At 38.8% G+C, this 17784-nt stretch overlaps 1 protein-coding gene across 1 annotated transcript in view; it reads right to left on the reverse strand.

Moving 5' to 3' along the window:
- NME7 (NME/NM23 family member 7) overlaps nucleotides 1–17784 on the reverse strand; it is a 242285-nt gene that overhangs the window by 510 nt on the left and 223991 nt on the right. The gene's annotated exons all lie outside the window — the stretch shown is intronic.

Consider the following 17784-nt stretch of genomic DNA (forward strand, 5'->3'; position numbering starts at 1 on the left):
ATGAAATGTTGGTTCCTGCTATTGCTTCACTAGACATATGTGTTAAAAAAAAAAAAAAAAGAGTTGTTAACACTTCAGTTTTTAAAAAATGAGGTTAGGTTTGAGGTTCAGTAAATTAAGGTTCATACCTTGCTTTTTGGTTCAGGGATTGGCCTAAGTCCTTGTTTAGCTGTATTTAAAAATTAGCCTTAGTGTGAAAGAAGATAAAAGTCAGCTTTCCAAAAAACATTTTCCAGCTATAATTTATTGAAGATTTAGTATCACTTAACCAACATGGGAAATACTCACACTAAAATCAGGGCATTGTATTTCTGAAATGGAAACCTTTCACAAAGCCTGTGCAGGCAGAGGAGCTCAGCTCAGGAGCTCAGACACATCCCTGAGGCGGCACTGTGTCTTCAGGGGTGCTGCCCTCTTGCAGAGAGACAGACCCGGAGGCCATGGCCATTTTGGTGAGAAATACCAGAAGCGGCTTCAGTTCCCACCTATTGCTCCATATTTATAATCACACGAACCTACTTCTCTTGTTTTGCTATTTCTAGAGCAACAAATGGTGCGATGCGAAATTAGTACCAGAGGAACAATGACTCCACTTAACAAAAAAATAGCAAGGGAACTATGAAAAATGGCACAACTGCTTAACTTGAATAGTTGGAAGTCTTTAGGAGACTTCAGTAGTTGAAGTAACACAGAAAAATCCTCAAACTAACATACCTACATGAAACTGGGTTTCTCAAAAAGTAACCCACATTTATGGAAATAGAAGTTTGTCTTGCAGAAATGTCAGCTCATTTTGTAAGGTGTATGTGATACTTAAATTTGTGATGCCTGTGAATAAGGGGAATGGGGCCTTAGGTCTGAGGAAAGGGGAGCATTCAAATTGGAGGGTAGTTTGCATTTTTAAAGCTGCTATAAGGGCATGACCTTGGTGAGACATACTTAACCTGTTTTTGTATGTATTGTGTACCTTCTGTTCTAAGCCATTGTGTGTGTCTGCCTATCACTTTCTCCAAGATTCTCTCCAAATCTCTTAATTTCTCCAGATTGTGCCAACCTATTTCCCACTCCTGATCTTTTGCATTATGTCACCACTAGGCGACTGGGGTATGTGGTTTGTGTTCTTAGGCTCAACAGATACCTACCATATGCCAAGCACTCTTCTGACAGCTAGGGATAGATCCATCAGTGAGCAAAACAGACAAAACTCCATCTTTTTTCCTCTGCTGCTCATGTTTACTGTTAAGCATTTGCGTATTTCTCATACTCTTCAATACATTTATTATTTCTTTGTAATCAGTTTATTCTGACCCTTAGTAGATGACATATTTCATGGGTGTAGGGACAATGCCATCTATCTCCCTTGGGGTGTTCTTACATTCAAGAAATGGGTTTTCACATGAGTCCTGTCAAATACTTAATTCCTTACACAGAATATAAAGAGATTGAGTTTTTCAAAGGTAGGCTGACTGCTGCTTGGAATGAAAAGCACTTAGTTACTGAGGACAGAAAAAGGATTCTCTTTTCAACCCTTCATATTCTCAGAAGGAAAACTGAAACACCGAGTTAGCATTGTCCTCAACCCTGGTTAATTTCCCTTGCAAATAAAGCCTCCTTGGGCCTCAGAAGCTTTGCCATAAGATGTTACCTAGCTAGAATTTTTAAACTAGTTTTCATTGTATTTTATTACCTTAAATTAAGAATAGTTTAAAACAACTAGTTTTCCATTTATAGCAGTAAAATAAATTTGTTCAAGTACAGCACTGAATGGATTTAAAGAAAAATAGTAAAATTTCAGGTGGTAAATATGATAAAAAGCATGGAAGTGAGAAATGGTTGACTAAAATTTAGGACTCTGCTTGAGAGTATAGCATTTTAGACCAGGCACAGTGGTTCATGCCTGTAATCCTAGCACTTTGAGAGTCTGAGGTTGGAGGATCACTTGAGCCCAGGAGTTCAAGATCAGCCTAGACAACATAAGGAGTCCCAGTCTCTACAAAACAAACAACAAACAAAACAACTAGCTGGGCATGGTGGTACACGCCTGTGATCTCAGCTCCTTGGAGGTCTGAGGTGGGAGGACAGCTCCAGTCCAGGAGGTTCAAGGCTTCGGTAAGCCTGGGCAACAGAGTGAGACCCTGTCTCGAGAAACAAAAACAAAACCAAAAAACCCAACGAAAAGCAGCATTACCCAGAACCTATCTACTTTAGAACCAAAGCATGTCCTGTCTGCTCCTGCTGTACCTAATACCAGAGGGAACTGCGCCAACTCCAAATTAAAAACATTATCAGTGATCAGAAACAAAAGTTCCATTATCAGAATCTTTCAAAGCTCAGTAATAGCTTAAACTCCTGGCTTCTTAAAGGATTAATAACACTTTGATATCTATGTGTATTTGGCTTCACAGAGGAGAACCAAATGACATTACCTTGAAAATCTAGGACTAAGGGACCTTATGAATATAGAGGGAAACTATCCAAGGAACAGTCAAGAGCAGTTTTAATTGAGTGAGTAAAGTGATCTTGGTTTCTAATTCAACTGAGAAAACATGACTTTCTCCTTTTGTCTTTAAGAGGGGGCTAATGTTAACCAGACATGTTATCTGTAGTCCCCTGGGCTCTACACTGGGAAAGATGATCAAGAAATAGATAAGCCTGTTATTCTTCCAGCTGATGGTTCCAATTAGCACCCATATCCTAGTCATGTGAAACAAACAGGGGTGAAACAAGGCGGGATCTTGGTTCCAGCTTTAATTCTCTATTTCTCTGAGGGACTTTCAGCGTCAGTCCTTTCTGAGGGATTAAGTATCTTACTAAGGTGTTGACTCTTATTGACTACAGAATTCAGCTCTTTCATTTAGTCACAGAGGGATTCTAGACCCTAAGAGAATGCCCATATTGTAATAAAGCTGTAACACACTCTCTGTAGCTAGCTTTATCACAAAGCCTTTAAAAAACTTGGATTTCATAAAATCATAGGCAGCCTATAGGGCTATCTTTTCCAAGGAGACACATATATTCCCCCTTAGTGTTGACCCTATACAGACCAGGTAGGAGGTGACACAGGTTAATTTAAAACTCAGCCAGCCACAGTGGTGCCTGATATAGTCATGACTTGGTCTGTCTTTTGGTTTAAGTGCTTCAAGGAGTGTGGAACAGTCCTGCAGGAATAGGAGATCCTTTCCTTTTGAGAAGGAGCAGGGGTTCTGAAATAACCAGCAGGTAAAGATTAGGCCATGGGAGATTCTGATGAGTCTGCTTTGGAGCCTCTAGACAGCAAGAGAATAGTATAATAGTATAATACAGCTCAGGTTATACAGCAGAAAATGAAACATAATAGACGGAGAAGTCCATGCCTACCATAAACCTTTGAAACCTTTGCCTAGAGCAGGTCTTTCTTTTCTTTCATTTGCAAATTTCTTCTGAGCCACCTACTAGGTACCCAGCACTGACTATGAACTCGTGGGGTGGGGTAGGGGTAGGGGGTCGGGGGGAGTGTCCAAACACACTAGGTCCTCAGGAAATTTTTACTTTTGTACTTCTAAACATCTTACATGGTCTAAACTGTTCTTATCGATACCACTTCCCCTCCTTCTTCTGCCATTCACTTAACATACCCATATCCAATGGGTAAAGACACTTGACTACCTATAAGATTAAATTGAAGGCTCGTTCTGTCTTTATCACTGTGAAATTTAAGAACAATGGCTCACGCGTATTTACTAATTTACGGCGCATAGTCTAATTTCACACATAAATCTCATTTCCTTCCCAACAGCTTTGTGAAACGTGTTATCCTTTCGTTAGTGTATCAGACACTTTGGAGGTGGAATGCAGGCATCTAATTTTCCAACGGTTTTTAATGTTGGTTGAGTATCAGAAATGCCTGTGGAGTTATATTTTGTTTTAAATGAGAGTACAGATGTGCTTGAACACTTAGAGAATCTATTGCACAGTTGTGGCATTCCAGCACCAAATTAAAATATGTGTGCCTGTGTCATTATACTAGATTTTTGGATAAAATATAGTCAGTTTGATTGAAGTGCAATTTTGTTAGTGTTCCAATAATAGGATATTGAGTTTTAAATATATCAAGTGTATTTAGTAGATGACTGACTTTCAACTCACTTGGGCCCCTTACAGCCACTGCTGGCTTCATGGGTCTGCAGTCTGTGCACGGGGCCACATGCCTAGAAGAGCCTTGTGCTTGGTTTAATGCTCTGCTGTTGCTGTCTTGAAATTCTTAATGAATTTTGAAAACAAGTCTCGACATTTTTATTCTGCACCAGTTCTGCTTAAAGCCAAGGGCCTCTACTGTAGGGTTGCTTTAGCGTTGTTATCCTAATGGCTGAATGAAAAATGTGGTTGAAAAGGCTGCTTTTAAAATAAGCAATGAACAGATCGATGGTTGAGAGTTGGGCAGGGTGGGGAAGGTGCAGGGTGAGGCAGATTATGGAAAGTGTGAGCTGGCAGACTCAGCAGGCATGGAACAGAGGCCCTGGGATGGTGCTCTGCAGCCTTGGGCAGGGGTGAAGAGGAGAGGGCTTCTGCTGTGGGGATGGCAAGAGGCAGCTACCAGCAGGGGATGAACATGTGAGCCTTGAATGAACCTTTGCTGGGCTCCCTTTCCCTTTTTGTCTTCCATCTCCAAGGCACTACTTACTTTCAGCTCCCAAAATATGGAGCTCAGAAGTGGACAATAGTGAGGAAAGACGTGGTAACTGAAAGAAGTCTAGGGTTCTCTGGGTGGAAAGACTCAGAGGAAACATTCAAACCTTGATAGAAAGGAGATGAAAAATCCATCCTTGCCTATTGTAGCTACAGAGCCCCAAAAGCCCTTGGGCTGCAGATGTACCCCCCACAAATCTATAGTCTATTTAAAAAATTAAGTTGAACTTAGTCATAACAGTATCTTCTTCAGGTATGCTTATCTTCTCCATAGGTTTAGTTGACATATTTGAAATGTTTTAAGACTAAATGAGCCAGGTGCAGTGGCTCATGCCTGTAATCCCAGCACTTTGGGAGGCCTAGGTGGGTGGATTAGCTGAGGTCAAGAGTTTGAGACCAGCCTGGCCAACATGGCAAAACCTCGTTTCTACTAAAAATACAAAAAATAGCTGGGCATGGTACTGCATGCTTGTAATCCCAGCTACTAGGGAGACTGAGGCAGGAGAATTACTTGAACCCGGGGGATGGAGGTTGTAGTGAGCCAAGATTGTACCACTGCACTCCAGCCTGGGTGACAGAGTGAGACTCCTTCTCATAAATAAATAAATAAGACTAAATGAAAATGTCACATTAAAATGACTATACATTTTTCTAATTCTGGAAACCCAATGTCCTCAGAGTTCTCTTTTAAAAACCTCAAGGCCAGGTGCAGTGGCTCACACCTATAATCCCAGCATTTTGGGAGGCCAAGGCAGGAGGATCACTTGAACTAAAGAGTTCGAAACTAACCTGGGCAACATAGAAAGACTCTGTCTCTACAAAAAAATTAACAACAAAAAAAATTAGCTGGGTGTGGTGGTGCATACCTATATTCCCAGCTGCTTGGGAGGCTGAGGTGAGGGGATCACTTGAGCCTGGGAAGTCGAGGATGTAGTGAGCTAAGATCATGCCAGTGCACTCCAGCCTGGGCGATAGAGCAAAACCCAGTCTCTAAAATATATACAGATATGTATATATGAAATTAAAAACTAAAAAGATAAAAACCTCTTGATTCCTCTGACTGCCACCCTCTAAGGAGAACAATTCCCTTTTAAAAGCTGGAAGGTAATTATACCTCAGCCCAGAGTAGAGTGATGCTGACTTTTCTCTTTATGGAAAATATTTACCTTCTTTGCCAATATAACTAAAGGCTATAACTTTCCATAAATTCATCGTAAAATTGTGTTTCATGACTCATCATTATCTAGCCTCTTTTGCCTTGAAGAAGGATTTGGTTGTAACCGGTATCTCTCCAGTGTCTCAAAATATGAACAGATGTTTGTTGCTTCTGTTCCCTTCTCCTCCCTACCTGTAATGATTCAAAAGGTATTCTCTGAGAGTTTTCTCATCTCAGTGGGAACTTAGTCATAACAGTATCTTCTTCAGATATGCTTATCAGTCAATTTTTCCATATTTATATTTTAAATTTTACTCTTAAAAAATGAAGTTCTTGCTCCATACCAAATGCTTTAACAGATTATTGTGTGTAATCCTTACGACCACCTTTATGAAGCTGGTATTATTAGTCCCATTTTCAGTTCATGAGACTCAAGTTTTTTGAGCTAATAACTTGCCTAAAGACATAGAACTCTGTTAAATGTCTCTGGTTTAGCCTGTGCTGGTTCAGAGCTCACACTAGGGATGCAGCCTAGCTGTTGGAATTTGACTTTTAGCCCTGCCGTCTCCTGGCCAGACAACCTTGAGCAAGTTACTTAACATCTTTGTTCCTCAGATTCCACATCTATAATGTAACAATACCTACTATGTAGGTTGGTTGTGAAGTTTAAATGAGGAGTTACATGGAAGACATTTAAAATAGTGTCCACCATAAATATTGCATAATAAATATCATTATTGGCCGGGCGCGGTGGCTCAAGCCTGTAATCCCAGCACTTTGGGAGGCCGAGATGGGCGGATCACGAGGTCAGGAGATCGAGTCCATCCTGGCTAACACGGTGAAACCCCGTCTCTACTAAAAAATACAAAAAAAAAAAAACTAGCCGGGCGATGTGGCGGGCGCCTATAGTCCCAGCTACGTGGGAGGCTGAGGCAGGAGAATGGCGTGAACCCAGGAGGCGGAGCTTGCAGTGAGCTGAGATCTGGCCACTGCACTCCAGCCTGGGCGACAGGGCGAGACTCCGTCTCAAAAAAAAAAAAAAAAATCATTATTATTGTTTTCCAAATATTCTCCTAATGTTACGGCCCTTCCTGCTGTATGTCACTGAACCCAAGTATTTCTGAATAACTCCATCAAGTGCTGACAGCCAGAACTGTCAATTCCTGCTTATCAGATGATAGCATACATAATTATTCAAGTCATGAACAGCAGAGGCAGACTAAGAAAACTTTGAAGACTAAGATAGTAAACAGATGTGAGAACCAAATGCAATATGTGATCCCTGATTGGATCCTGAACAAGAAACAATTTTTTTTCTTTTGCCACAGAAGACATTTGTGGGTAAAAAATGAAGGTCTGTACATTGATAATAGTATTGTATTAATGTTAACTTCTTGATTCATAATCACTTTCTGTGGTGACTGCGGATAATATCAGTGTTTTTAGGAAACATACACTGAAGTATTGAGAGATAAAGGGGAATTATATCTATAATATACTGTTAAATATTAATTACAAATAATTAAATTCATATGTACAGAAGGACAGAAGAAAGGATGATTAACATGGTAAAATATTAACATTTGGCAAATATAGGTAAAGGGCTTGTGGAAAGTATTTTTTTGAAACTTTTCTATAAATCTGAAATTATTTCAAAATGGAATGATAAAAATATTAATCAATAGAAAGAACAGAAAGAGTACTAGATTTGGACTTGGAAGAATTGAGTTTGATTCTAGCCACTATTTCCTGGTGCTCTTAGACAAATCGTTTAGACTCACTGAGCCTGTTTCCTAATCAAAAAATTGTAGAGAACGAAACCTACCTCATTGGATTGAGTGGGCATGTACGTTTCTGGGTGGATTTATAAAGTTGTAGCACATTATACAAATCATCTTTTTTAAAAAGGACATATGGCCCCATGTTCCCACTCTGAAACTACTAGCTCAGGATGGACTCTGCTACAAATCAGCTACAGTAAAGCTTTAGCTTTAGCTTTACTGTAGGGATGGGTTTTCTCAGTTATGAACGCCAAGCAAGCAGAAGGGAAAAACTCAGGTGACCTTGATGCTTCCCCTTAGAAATTCATTTTTGTGACTCCTAGAGAAGAAAAGATTTTGACAGGGAACATTCTATCCTTAAAAAAAAAAAAAAAAAAAAAAAAAAGATTTCAAATAAAAGAAATTGTAGATATAATGACCATGGCAATTCCTCAAGGATCTAGAACTAGATGTACCATATGACCCAGTTCTCAAGATTGGTGATTTTCAACTTGGTTGTACATCACAATCACCCTATGGATCTTTAAAAAACCAAAAAGTAGATGCTTACACCCCTACCCTGGAGAGTCTGATTAATTAGGTCTCGGATAGCCATAGGTTCTAGACGTCCACATTTTCAAAGAGCTCCACAGACACTTCTGATGTCCACTGGGGTTGAAAACCACTGCTCTGGTATTGTCTATAAGGACTAAATAAGATCCTTTATGTATAGTGCTCAATAAACATTAACCCTAATCTCATCTTTTCCTTTCTCTGTGCCTCAGAGGAATGACAAACTGAAATTAGAAATGCAGATCTTGTTGACAAATGATTTACAATAAAGTTTCTGGATGACAAAAAAAAAAAAGAAAACCACTGCCCCAGATAGTCAGTCAAAGTAGGTGCCTCAGATATCAGAGCCCAAACCAAGCCCATCTGATATCATTATACGTGATCTGGGGAAAGAATAAAATCCCCCACTTAATTTGGCATTTACTAGTATCCACAGTACTTTGGAGGCACTTAACATGGATAATGTGCCAAGGAGATGGGTAGGCCTCAAAAGATGAAGTGGGGAATATGGGCAGAAAAGCAGAGTAAACTTCAACAGGATTATCTTGGGTATTGATAAGGAAATAAATCAAAGCAGGCTTACAAGATGAGTTTTATAAACAATAAACAATGATTCAGAAAAGGGATCTTAGAGTATGTCCTGGTCATTCCCTGAACACTTGGGCCAAGAATGCTGTCTGGGAGGCCATTAATGCTGAGATGCTGAATGTCTTCCTAAAGGATGTTGTCAATTAAACCCAAGGAATTACAGTACGCTACAAGAAAAACAAACCACAGAATATTTTATTTCTTGGGAGTTCCTATTGCTATACTTCATACACATTTCAGTTAGAAAAGCTCTAAGACAAAAATAGTAGAGTTAGAAAATAGAAACAAAAATTATTTAGAAGATGGAATGCCTTTTTTTTTTTTTTTATAAGGTCAGATGAGAAAAGTAGAAAAGCTCTTAGATTGGATAAAAACTGAGAGAATACATAATCAGAATTCATGAGATAATGAAGGGAATAGCTGGGATGGACTCTGTCACTTAAAATTGGAAAGAAATTGTGAGAGCAAATGCTGAGGTAATTTAAGACTTAAGAGAAAATTACTTCATATATTGCTTCATTTAATGTTTCCTCTGAAATGTCATTATTTCTACTCTGCAAGTGGGGATAAAATGAGTCTGAGAAAGGTAATTTTTCCTAAGTCACGAAGTTGGTAGGAAGAGAAGCTGGGGATTTGAACTCAGACCACCTGACTCCAGAGTCTGTGCCGAGAATCACTCTACTCCTGGACCTTCCTTATACTTGAGATTTTCGAGAAGGCTAAGGAAAGCCCATATGGCATAGTAAGATTCAAGTTCAACTTTAAACTTTGGATTTACCTTTGAACTCACGTTCAAATCAAGTAAAAGTCATTAAGTGCTCAGCTAACTTATCTTTATATTCATCACTTCTGTATGCTCACAGACTTTGGACTGATTTTGAAATAGAAATGCTGGTCTTGCAATATTTTCAGCTAAGCCAGAATAAGATGTGTTGTTTTCCTAGGAATTAATTTCTCCATTTCTAGTCTTCAAGTGTTAGTAAAACGATGCTTGATGACTTGCAGCAATAAATTCTTAACTGGTAATCAAAAAAGAATAAACTGTATTTCTGTTCATAAATAGAGGAAGGAAAAAGAAGCACCTGCAATTTGATAATTATAATAATTAATTATACTGCTTACAAAGGATGTAGAGACAGTATGGCAAACTAGAAAAGCCTAGGATTACTAGTTAGGAGAGTAATGCTGTGTACACTAAGCCATGCAATTTTAGGTGAGCCACTTTCCTTCTTTGGGCAACGCTTTCCTCCATGGTAAAACCAAGGTGTCAGATTAGAATTTGATTTCCTCAAAACCTAGAATCATGGAATGTTAGTGCAAGAAAGGGGTTTAGAGAAGGGCCGCTCAATCTTTGTCACCTAATGGTGCACCTAGAAAATGCTCATTCTCGCATGGCATCCTGGAGCCGGCACAGGAAGCAGTTAAGGATTGGAGCTGCTGCCTCCAGGTCTCAGAGGATCAATTATTCAGCTAATTTGTGGGGGAGTCCAAGCTTTGAAAATCACAAGTTCTGCCTCATAATTTTCCACACGAAGAAACTAATCCCTAGAAACATTTTATGAATTTATAACAACCCATAAATTAAAGTACATGGTATCGATGTATTTTCAGTTGTTACACTATTATTTAATAAATCTATCCCAACCTGACCCCCTTCAGTCCATTTTCCACATGGTAAGTGGAGAGATCTCTTAAAAACTATAAACCTCATTATGTCAATGCCCATTCCCCTCAAGGGTTGCCTCCTGATGTTTTGAGGATAAAGATCCATATTCTTAAAATAGCCCACAAAGCCCTGCATGGCTCAATCTCTATTTCTCTAGTGTCACCTCAGGCTTTTTTTTTGCATTTTATATTTCTTCTTTCCTTCCCTAAAACACACCAACCAATTCCCTGCATAAGGGCTTTAGCAAGTGCTATTTTCTCGGCCTGGAGTCATTTACCTTCTTCCCCAGCTGACACTCATTTCAGGACTCAGTTCAAATGCCATTTGCTAAAGAAAACCTTTCTTAATCCCCCATCTACACCAGGTTCTCTGAATACAACTCATCCTATCTTTTACTACACGGCAATAATCAGAGTTTGTACATGTCCATTTCTTTTTGTGATTATCTGGTTAATGTCTGTCTTCCTCATTAGACTATGAGCCCTGAATGGAATGTGTGTCTGAATAGGAGTTCTTGTTCATCACTGTCTCCTCAGTGCTTACCAGTTTCTGGTGTATAGGAAAAGTTCAGTGAAACGTTCAATGAATGAATTTATGGTTTACTTTTGGCTACAGAAGTCTTCCCGGTAACTTCCATTCATTGCACTGACAGTTCTGTACATCACATTTCTTGTAATATGAAACATGGATATGGTAACGCCTTACTTCACTCTAATTAGTGAACAGTATGGGCATTTACTTAAGCTTTTCACTGCAAATATTCTTAACAATTTTTTTTTTTATTATGGACAACTTTGAGATCTAATAAGCTATGGACAACTTCCCCCCACCCCCCTGCAAAATGAATATATCCACAACATTTTGCAAACAATTTCAGCAAGTCAGTCCATGGACTAACCCTATGAATAAATTTGAAACTCCTAAATTTGGCATAAAATAATCATATGACTTAAGCCTTAGCTACCTTTCCATGCTCATCTGCAATTATCTAATGTCTTTTTAAACTCTGCTATATCAAATTCCATGTAGTTTCCCTACATGGAATTAGGGATTGCTCCTGTGAACAGCTACTACACTCTAGCCTGGGCAACATAGTGAGACTCCATCTCAGGAAACAAAGACAAAAACAAAAAACCAAGGTAAAGAGCTAAGAGAATGGATACATAATATGCCTCAAATGAGAAGACAAACTGGAATACCAGTAAATACAACTGAATACTTGCAATGTGTAATTATCCACAAAGGCCATTACAAGAGAATATATTATACAACATACACACTATTTCTTCAGCCTGGAATACTATTCTATGTATTGTTTTGTTAACCTATCCTCCAATACTTGGAGCTGACTTCATATCTAATGGAGGCTCATCTGATTCTTGTGCTGAAACCCAATAAGGATCAACCTCCTAGCATTTACTTCCTGATAGGGGCTTTCATGAAACCCACTAAGGATCAGTCTCCTAGCTTTACTTTCTGATGTCAAAATGACCTATTTTGATAACAATTTTTCCTGGAGAATGTTAAATTCTTTGAGAATGAGGAGTGTGTCTTCTTTAGCCACAGTGCCTAGAACAGTGAATGGCACCAACAGGCCTTCAATAAATGTATGTTAACCTGAGAAGGACCAAAATTATCAATGGTAGAAGAAGCCAGGCACTGTGGCGTGCACTTGCCATCCCAATTACTGGAGGCTGAGGCAGGAGGATTGCTTGAGCCCACGTGTTCCAGGCTGTAGTACTATGATTGTCCCTGTGAATAGCTACTGCACTCTAGCCTGGGCAACATAGTGAGACTCCATCTCAGGAAACAAAGACAAAAACAAAAAACCAAGGTAAAGAGCTAAGAGAATGGATACATAATATCCTGCAAATGAGAAGACAAACTAGAATACCAGTAAATACAACTGAATACTTGCAATGTGTAATTATCCACAAAGGCCATTAAAAGAGAATATATTATACAACAAAGTTAATTTTACCCCAGTAAATTGACTAAAAATTGCGTTAGCCTAAGGTATCAATGTCAATATTGGTTTCTGTTACAGAAAATCATCGTGTAAACATGAGAACAATGAATTCTTTATTAAAACAATCTGAAGGCAATACTCAGAAAATGTACCATTATGATGACTTTATGGAAAGACTCAAAGCTGTCCTGTGTGCTGCTATTGTATGTTTTATAATTCTCTCTGCCTTGTGAATAGTAAGCAACAGATCTTAGCTCTCAGATGGTGATTGTAGAGTAACCAACAAGTTAATGGGTAATGAGAAAAGTGGAGAACTTTGCACGGAAAGATATGTACACTGATATTCCAAGCAAAGAAATTATTTTTGCTGTTTTAAACTTGCGGTTTTTATTCATTTACTCAACAGATTAAGCTATTTCTCACTCTAAGGTTGGTACCAAAAGGGACCAGTATTTATCATTAGAAGAATTACCATTCATTACACAATGGAATATAAGCCTAATGCATAATGGACTTTCACAGTGTGACTGGGTAGAATCCAACGAGACGGCTAATTCACACAATTCTGTTTCACTTACTCTGGCGCTCTTCTCTCTTATGCCAGATTCATTTGTTGTCATAAGGCCAGTTATAGCAGCACAGTGGGAGGCGGGGTGGAGGTAGGGACAGAAGCATTATCCAAAACTTCCATGGAAGCAGAGTTTTTAAAACTACCCACCAAGAATCCATATGTAGCCTCATTCCAGCCCCTACTCTTGCTCAGACCATAGCAGTAATGACAGAATGGGAGATATCACTCATTGATAAGAGTAGATTATTCTGTAAGATGACAAGGTCAGTAAAAGCAGTAAATAAGAGTGTGCTTACAACAAAGATGGAATTCACAATGTATGTTGACCTGAATTTTAAAAAAAAGAAATAGAATTACGGAGGAAAATCAAATTTTTATAACCCCTAGGAAAAAAACAGCATCCAGCACAATTGTGAGTACAGAGTGCATACCACAAGAGATGTGGGCTACATGTGGTATAACATGAGAGTATAATGGGCCTGAAGAAGTAAGTAAAAAGTGGAGAGATACAGCATTTCATATTATTTGTATTGATTCAGAGGGTACATGTGTAGGTCTGTTACATGGATATATTGTGTGATGGTGAGGTTTGGGCTTCTAGCATACCTGTAACCATAATAGTGAAGATTGTACTCAATAGGCAGTTTTTCAATCTTCATCCTCTTCTCACTCTCCCCGCTTCTGGCGTCCCCAGTATCTATTATTTCCCAATGTATGTCCATGTGTAATCATTGTTTGGCTCCCACTTACAAGTGAGAACACAGCATTTAATATTATTGGAGGGGGAAAATGTCCCATATTACACATTTGTCTCAAATAATAAATACATTTGTGGTTTTTCAAAGAATAAGCCCTAATTTCCAAGGCAGACTTCCTGGTCCACAGCTATACCATGAGACGGAAATTCAGATGCTACAGTGATTTGGGGTGATTCGCACAGGCATTCTGTATAAATTCAGCAAAAATGAATGTATTTATCAATAATTACAGATAAACTCACCAAGAGTACAGCCAAAGTCCTTTGGAGTATGACATAATTTTGCAATAAAATCAGGTGGTGTACCTAATGGACAGACTGTAACATACACACTCTTTGAATCCCAGTGACCTCTTCCCAGGGGTTAAATCACAGTAGTCATATCAAATCCAAGAAATATCATCTTCAAATATATTTCAAAAGTCCCAAATGATTAAACCCCATGACCGTTTAATAAATGTAAAATAAATACACAAGGATATCAGTTCTAGGTCTGCCTGTCTGCCTCACTCCTTCCCTTCCTTCCACAGTCGTTTTTCAATAATCAACTAAGTTACTGATAAACAGAGGCTAGGTTCTTGGGATACAAAGGTAAGACATGGCCCCTGCCCTCAAGGAGTTCACACTAAGGGGAGAAGTACACAGAAACAAATAATTATTTCACAATACACCAAATATGTTAACAGAAGTATGAAGTATGTATAAGGACACTGGGGACAAAGAGGAGAAAGTACTTGTGATTTTGTTCCTCACATGACATATTATCATTAAAATGGGAGATGAGAATTATGTACTTGGTCATTCAACAAGTACCCTCTCATGGGTAAGCACAGTGAAATCACAGTGAGATCAAAATAACCCTTTGGAATTCCAGGGGCACGCGACTTTCCCTCATCCCCCTCAAGTACTCAAAGGCCTCCTGCTGCTGACAATGCAGTAGCCTGATAATTAAGAATCTTTTAAGGAATAAATAACTTTATATTTTTAACCTAAAACTGAGTTAGACAAGTTTGTGAATAAACATATTAGTTAATAAGGATAAAACATAGTAAATATCTAATCATTCTAATTACTTTTGAGGGAGGCCAAATATTCCGACTCAATTTCCTATCATATCTTCCCTCATGCTTTGTTTTTCTACTCTTACTCCCCATCCTATCATGAACTCTAGAGAAATAATACTTGTTACATTTAAGATCGTACAGAAAGGCAGTGAGGTTAGAGAGTGTAACTTCTGGACCCAGATTGCTTGGGTTCAAGTCTGTGTTCTGCTATGTTCTAGCTGTGTGGCTCTGGGGAAGTTGCTTAACTCTTCTATGTTTCAGTTACTCATCTGTAAATGGAGTCATCAATTAATGCATATAGAACACTTAGATCAATGCTTGGCACATGGTCAGGACTCCCTATAAGCTAGTTAATATTCCTACCATATACATAAAAATAAAAAATCAATAAGCAAATGATAAGAAAGAGTTAATGCAAATAAATTTCATAGCAGAGCTATCTTTTAAACTTCATCAAGAGCATGACTGTATCAAATTCCTAACTATATCAAGTAAGCATTTGACCAATATGAGATCGAAAAGTAACGACTATAGCAGTTTGGATTTCATCTATGCTTAAGAAAGAAAGTGTGACTTTGCTGTGGATAAGATACTTTCAAGATGTTGTCTTATTGTTATCTTCGTGGCTAAATTAATGTTCAGATTAAAGGTGAGAAGGATATAGCAGTTGTTATAACATCGTTCACAATTATCTCACAGAAAATTGCTCACACAATATTAGCATCTACATGGTAATGGAGGTATTTGATATTGAAGACAAAATTTCTTTCAAGTTTCTTTTATTATTTTTTTGAGACAGAGTCTTGCTCTGTTGCCCAGGCTGGAGTGCAGTGTTTTGATCTCTGCTCACTGCAACCTCCGCCTCCTGGGTTTAAGTGATTCTCCTACCTCAGCCTCCTGAGTAACTGGGACTACAGGTGCACACCACCACACCTGGCTAATTTTTGTATTTTTTGTAGAGTCAAGATTTTGCCATGTTGGCCAGATTGGTCTCAAACTCCTGACCTCAAGTGATCCACCTGCCTTGGCCTTTCCAAGTGCTGGGATTACAGGTATGAACCACTGCGCCCGGCCTGGTTTCTTTAAAAGCTTTCCATAACCTGCAAAACCTTCTCTATACATGTGCTGTTGAAAACATTGAACTTAATATTTTCCTGTTAGACTAGTCTTCTGTTTCCTCTTGTGAAAACAGGAATGCCCGCAACTATCTAAAGGACAAAGAACAGTAGTAGGTTTAACAATTTTCACCCTAAAGCCAAAGTGGGAGTAGCTATAATATTTTATGAATGAAAAACAGGAAGAATTCGATTAGGGCAACAATGTTTTAGACTCCTTTCTAAGTCACCTCCTGGAATTTTTAATCAGTCACCTGAGAGTTACTTATTAACTCAAAAACTGCTTAGTCACTGACTGAAAAATGAGGCAGGGAGCAGACCAAAGTCAAGAGTTCAGGGTCAAACTGCAGAGAGCAAAGCACAATGAGTGGATTGGCGTCATCTTTCTCCTCAGTCTTCCATTGCCAGGAAAATGAAGGGACTGGACAGTGTTGGTGGTTGGTAATGTGAACACAATACCAGCTGTATTAGGTGAAGAGACACAAGTCACAAGTTAAAAAGGGCACTTTGTCTTCCTTACTTGATATGTGGATCAAAGCCATGTACCCACACATGTATGGTCCTTGGTATCTTTTCTCAGTTTTCTCTTTCACAAGATGCCCATACACACAGTATATTCTATACCAATGCTCTTCTGGAAGTTCTTTCAGCTTCAAGATGACCAGAAATAAGAGCACTAGTGAGCATATTTATTTGTTAGTTTTAAGTAATATTTAACTGGCTGGGTGCAGTGGCTGATTCCTGTAATCCTACTTTGGGAGGCCGAGGTGGGTGGATCACCTGAGGTCAGGAGTTTGAGACCAGCCGGCTAACATGGTGAAACCCCGTCTCTACTAAAAACACAAACAATAGCTGGGTGTGGTGGTGCACACCTGTAGTCCCAGCTATTCGGGAGGCCAAGGCAGGAGAATTGCTTGAACCCAGGAGGTGGAGGTTGCAGTGAGTCGAGATCCTGCCACTGCACTCCAGCTGGGTGACAGAGCGAGACTCTGTCTCAAAAATAATAACAAAAATAATAATATTTAACTAAGAGAGGTTAATATTTTAGTTACACATTTCTCTCTGCTGCTAGAGGATTATATTTGGTTATGATAGTATTTCCTCCTATCCCTAGGGGATACATCCCAAACCCCCAGCAGATACCTGAAACTACATATAGTTCCAAACCCTACATATACTGTTTTTCTTATACAAACATACCTATGATAAAGTTGAATTTATAAATTATGCAAAGTTAAGGGATCATAAACAGTAATAATAAAATAGAACAGTTATAACAATATGCTATAATTAAAGCTATGTTGTGAATGTGGTCTTTCTCTTAAAACATCTTAAGTACTGTATTCATCCTTCTTGTGATGAAGAAGGGACAAAGTAGAAGAGCATGAGATTGCATCATGCTACTCAGAATGGTGTGCCATTTAAAACTTATGAATTGCTTACTTCCAGAATATTCCATTAAATATTTTTGAACTACAGTTGATTGAGAGTAACTGGGACCAATGGAAAGCACAACTGCAGATAAGGGGAGACTACTGTGATATTGACCTATTGAATTCGGACTATACAGTCTTTTAACATCTTTCTAGTTTATGACTTTGGGTCCCTTCATGATTCTTAATCACTTTCATTCAATTATAAAATACTTATTTTATTAGCTGGGCATGGTGGTGCACGCCTGTAGTCCCAGCTACTTGGGAGGCTGGCAGAGGAGGACTGCCTGAGCACAGGAATTCAAGGCTGCATTGAGCTATGATTGCACCACTGTACTCTAGCCTGGGTGACACAGCGAGACTCTGTCTCTAGTTTACAATTTGTATATATATTGTCTCTAATTTACTCTGTATGTATGTGTGTGTGTGCGTGCGTATTAAGCCCATAACAAATATTTTTGTTTGAG

Source organism: Rhinopithecus roxellana, chromosome 8 (assembly GCF_007565055.1).
Source record: "Rhinopithecus roxellana isolate Shanxi Qingling chromosome 8, ASM756505v1, whole genome shotgun sequence".
Classification (NCBI taxonomy): domain Eukaryota; kingdom Metazoa; phylum Chordata; class Mammalia; order Primates; family Cercopithecidae; genus Rhinopithecus; species Rhinopithecus roxellana.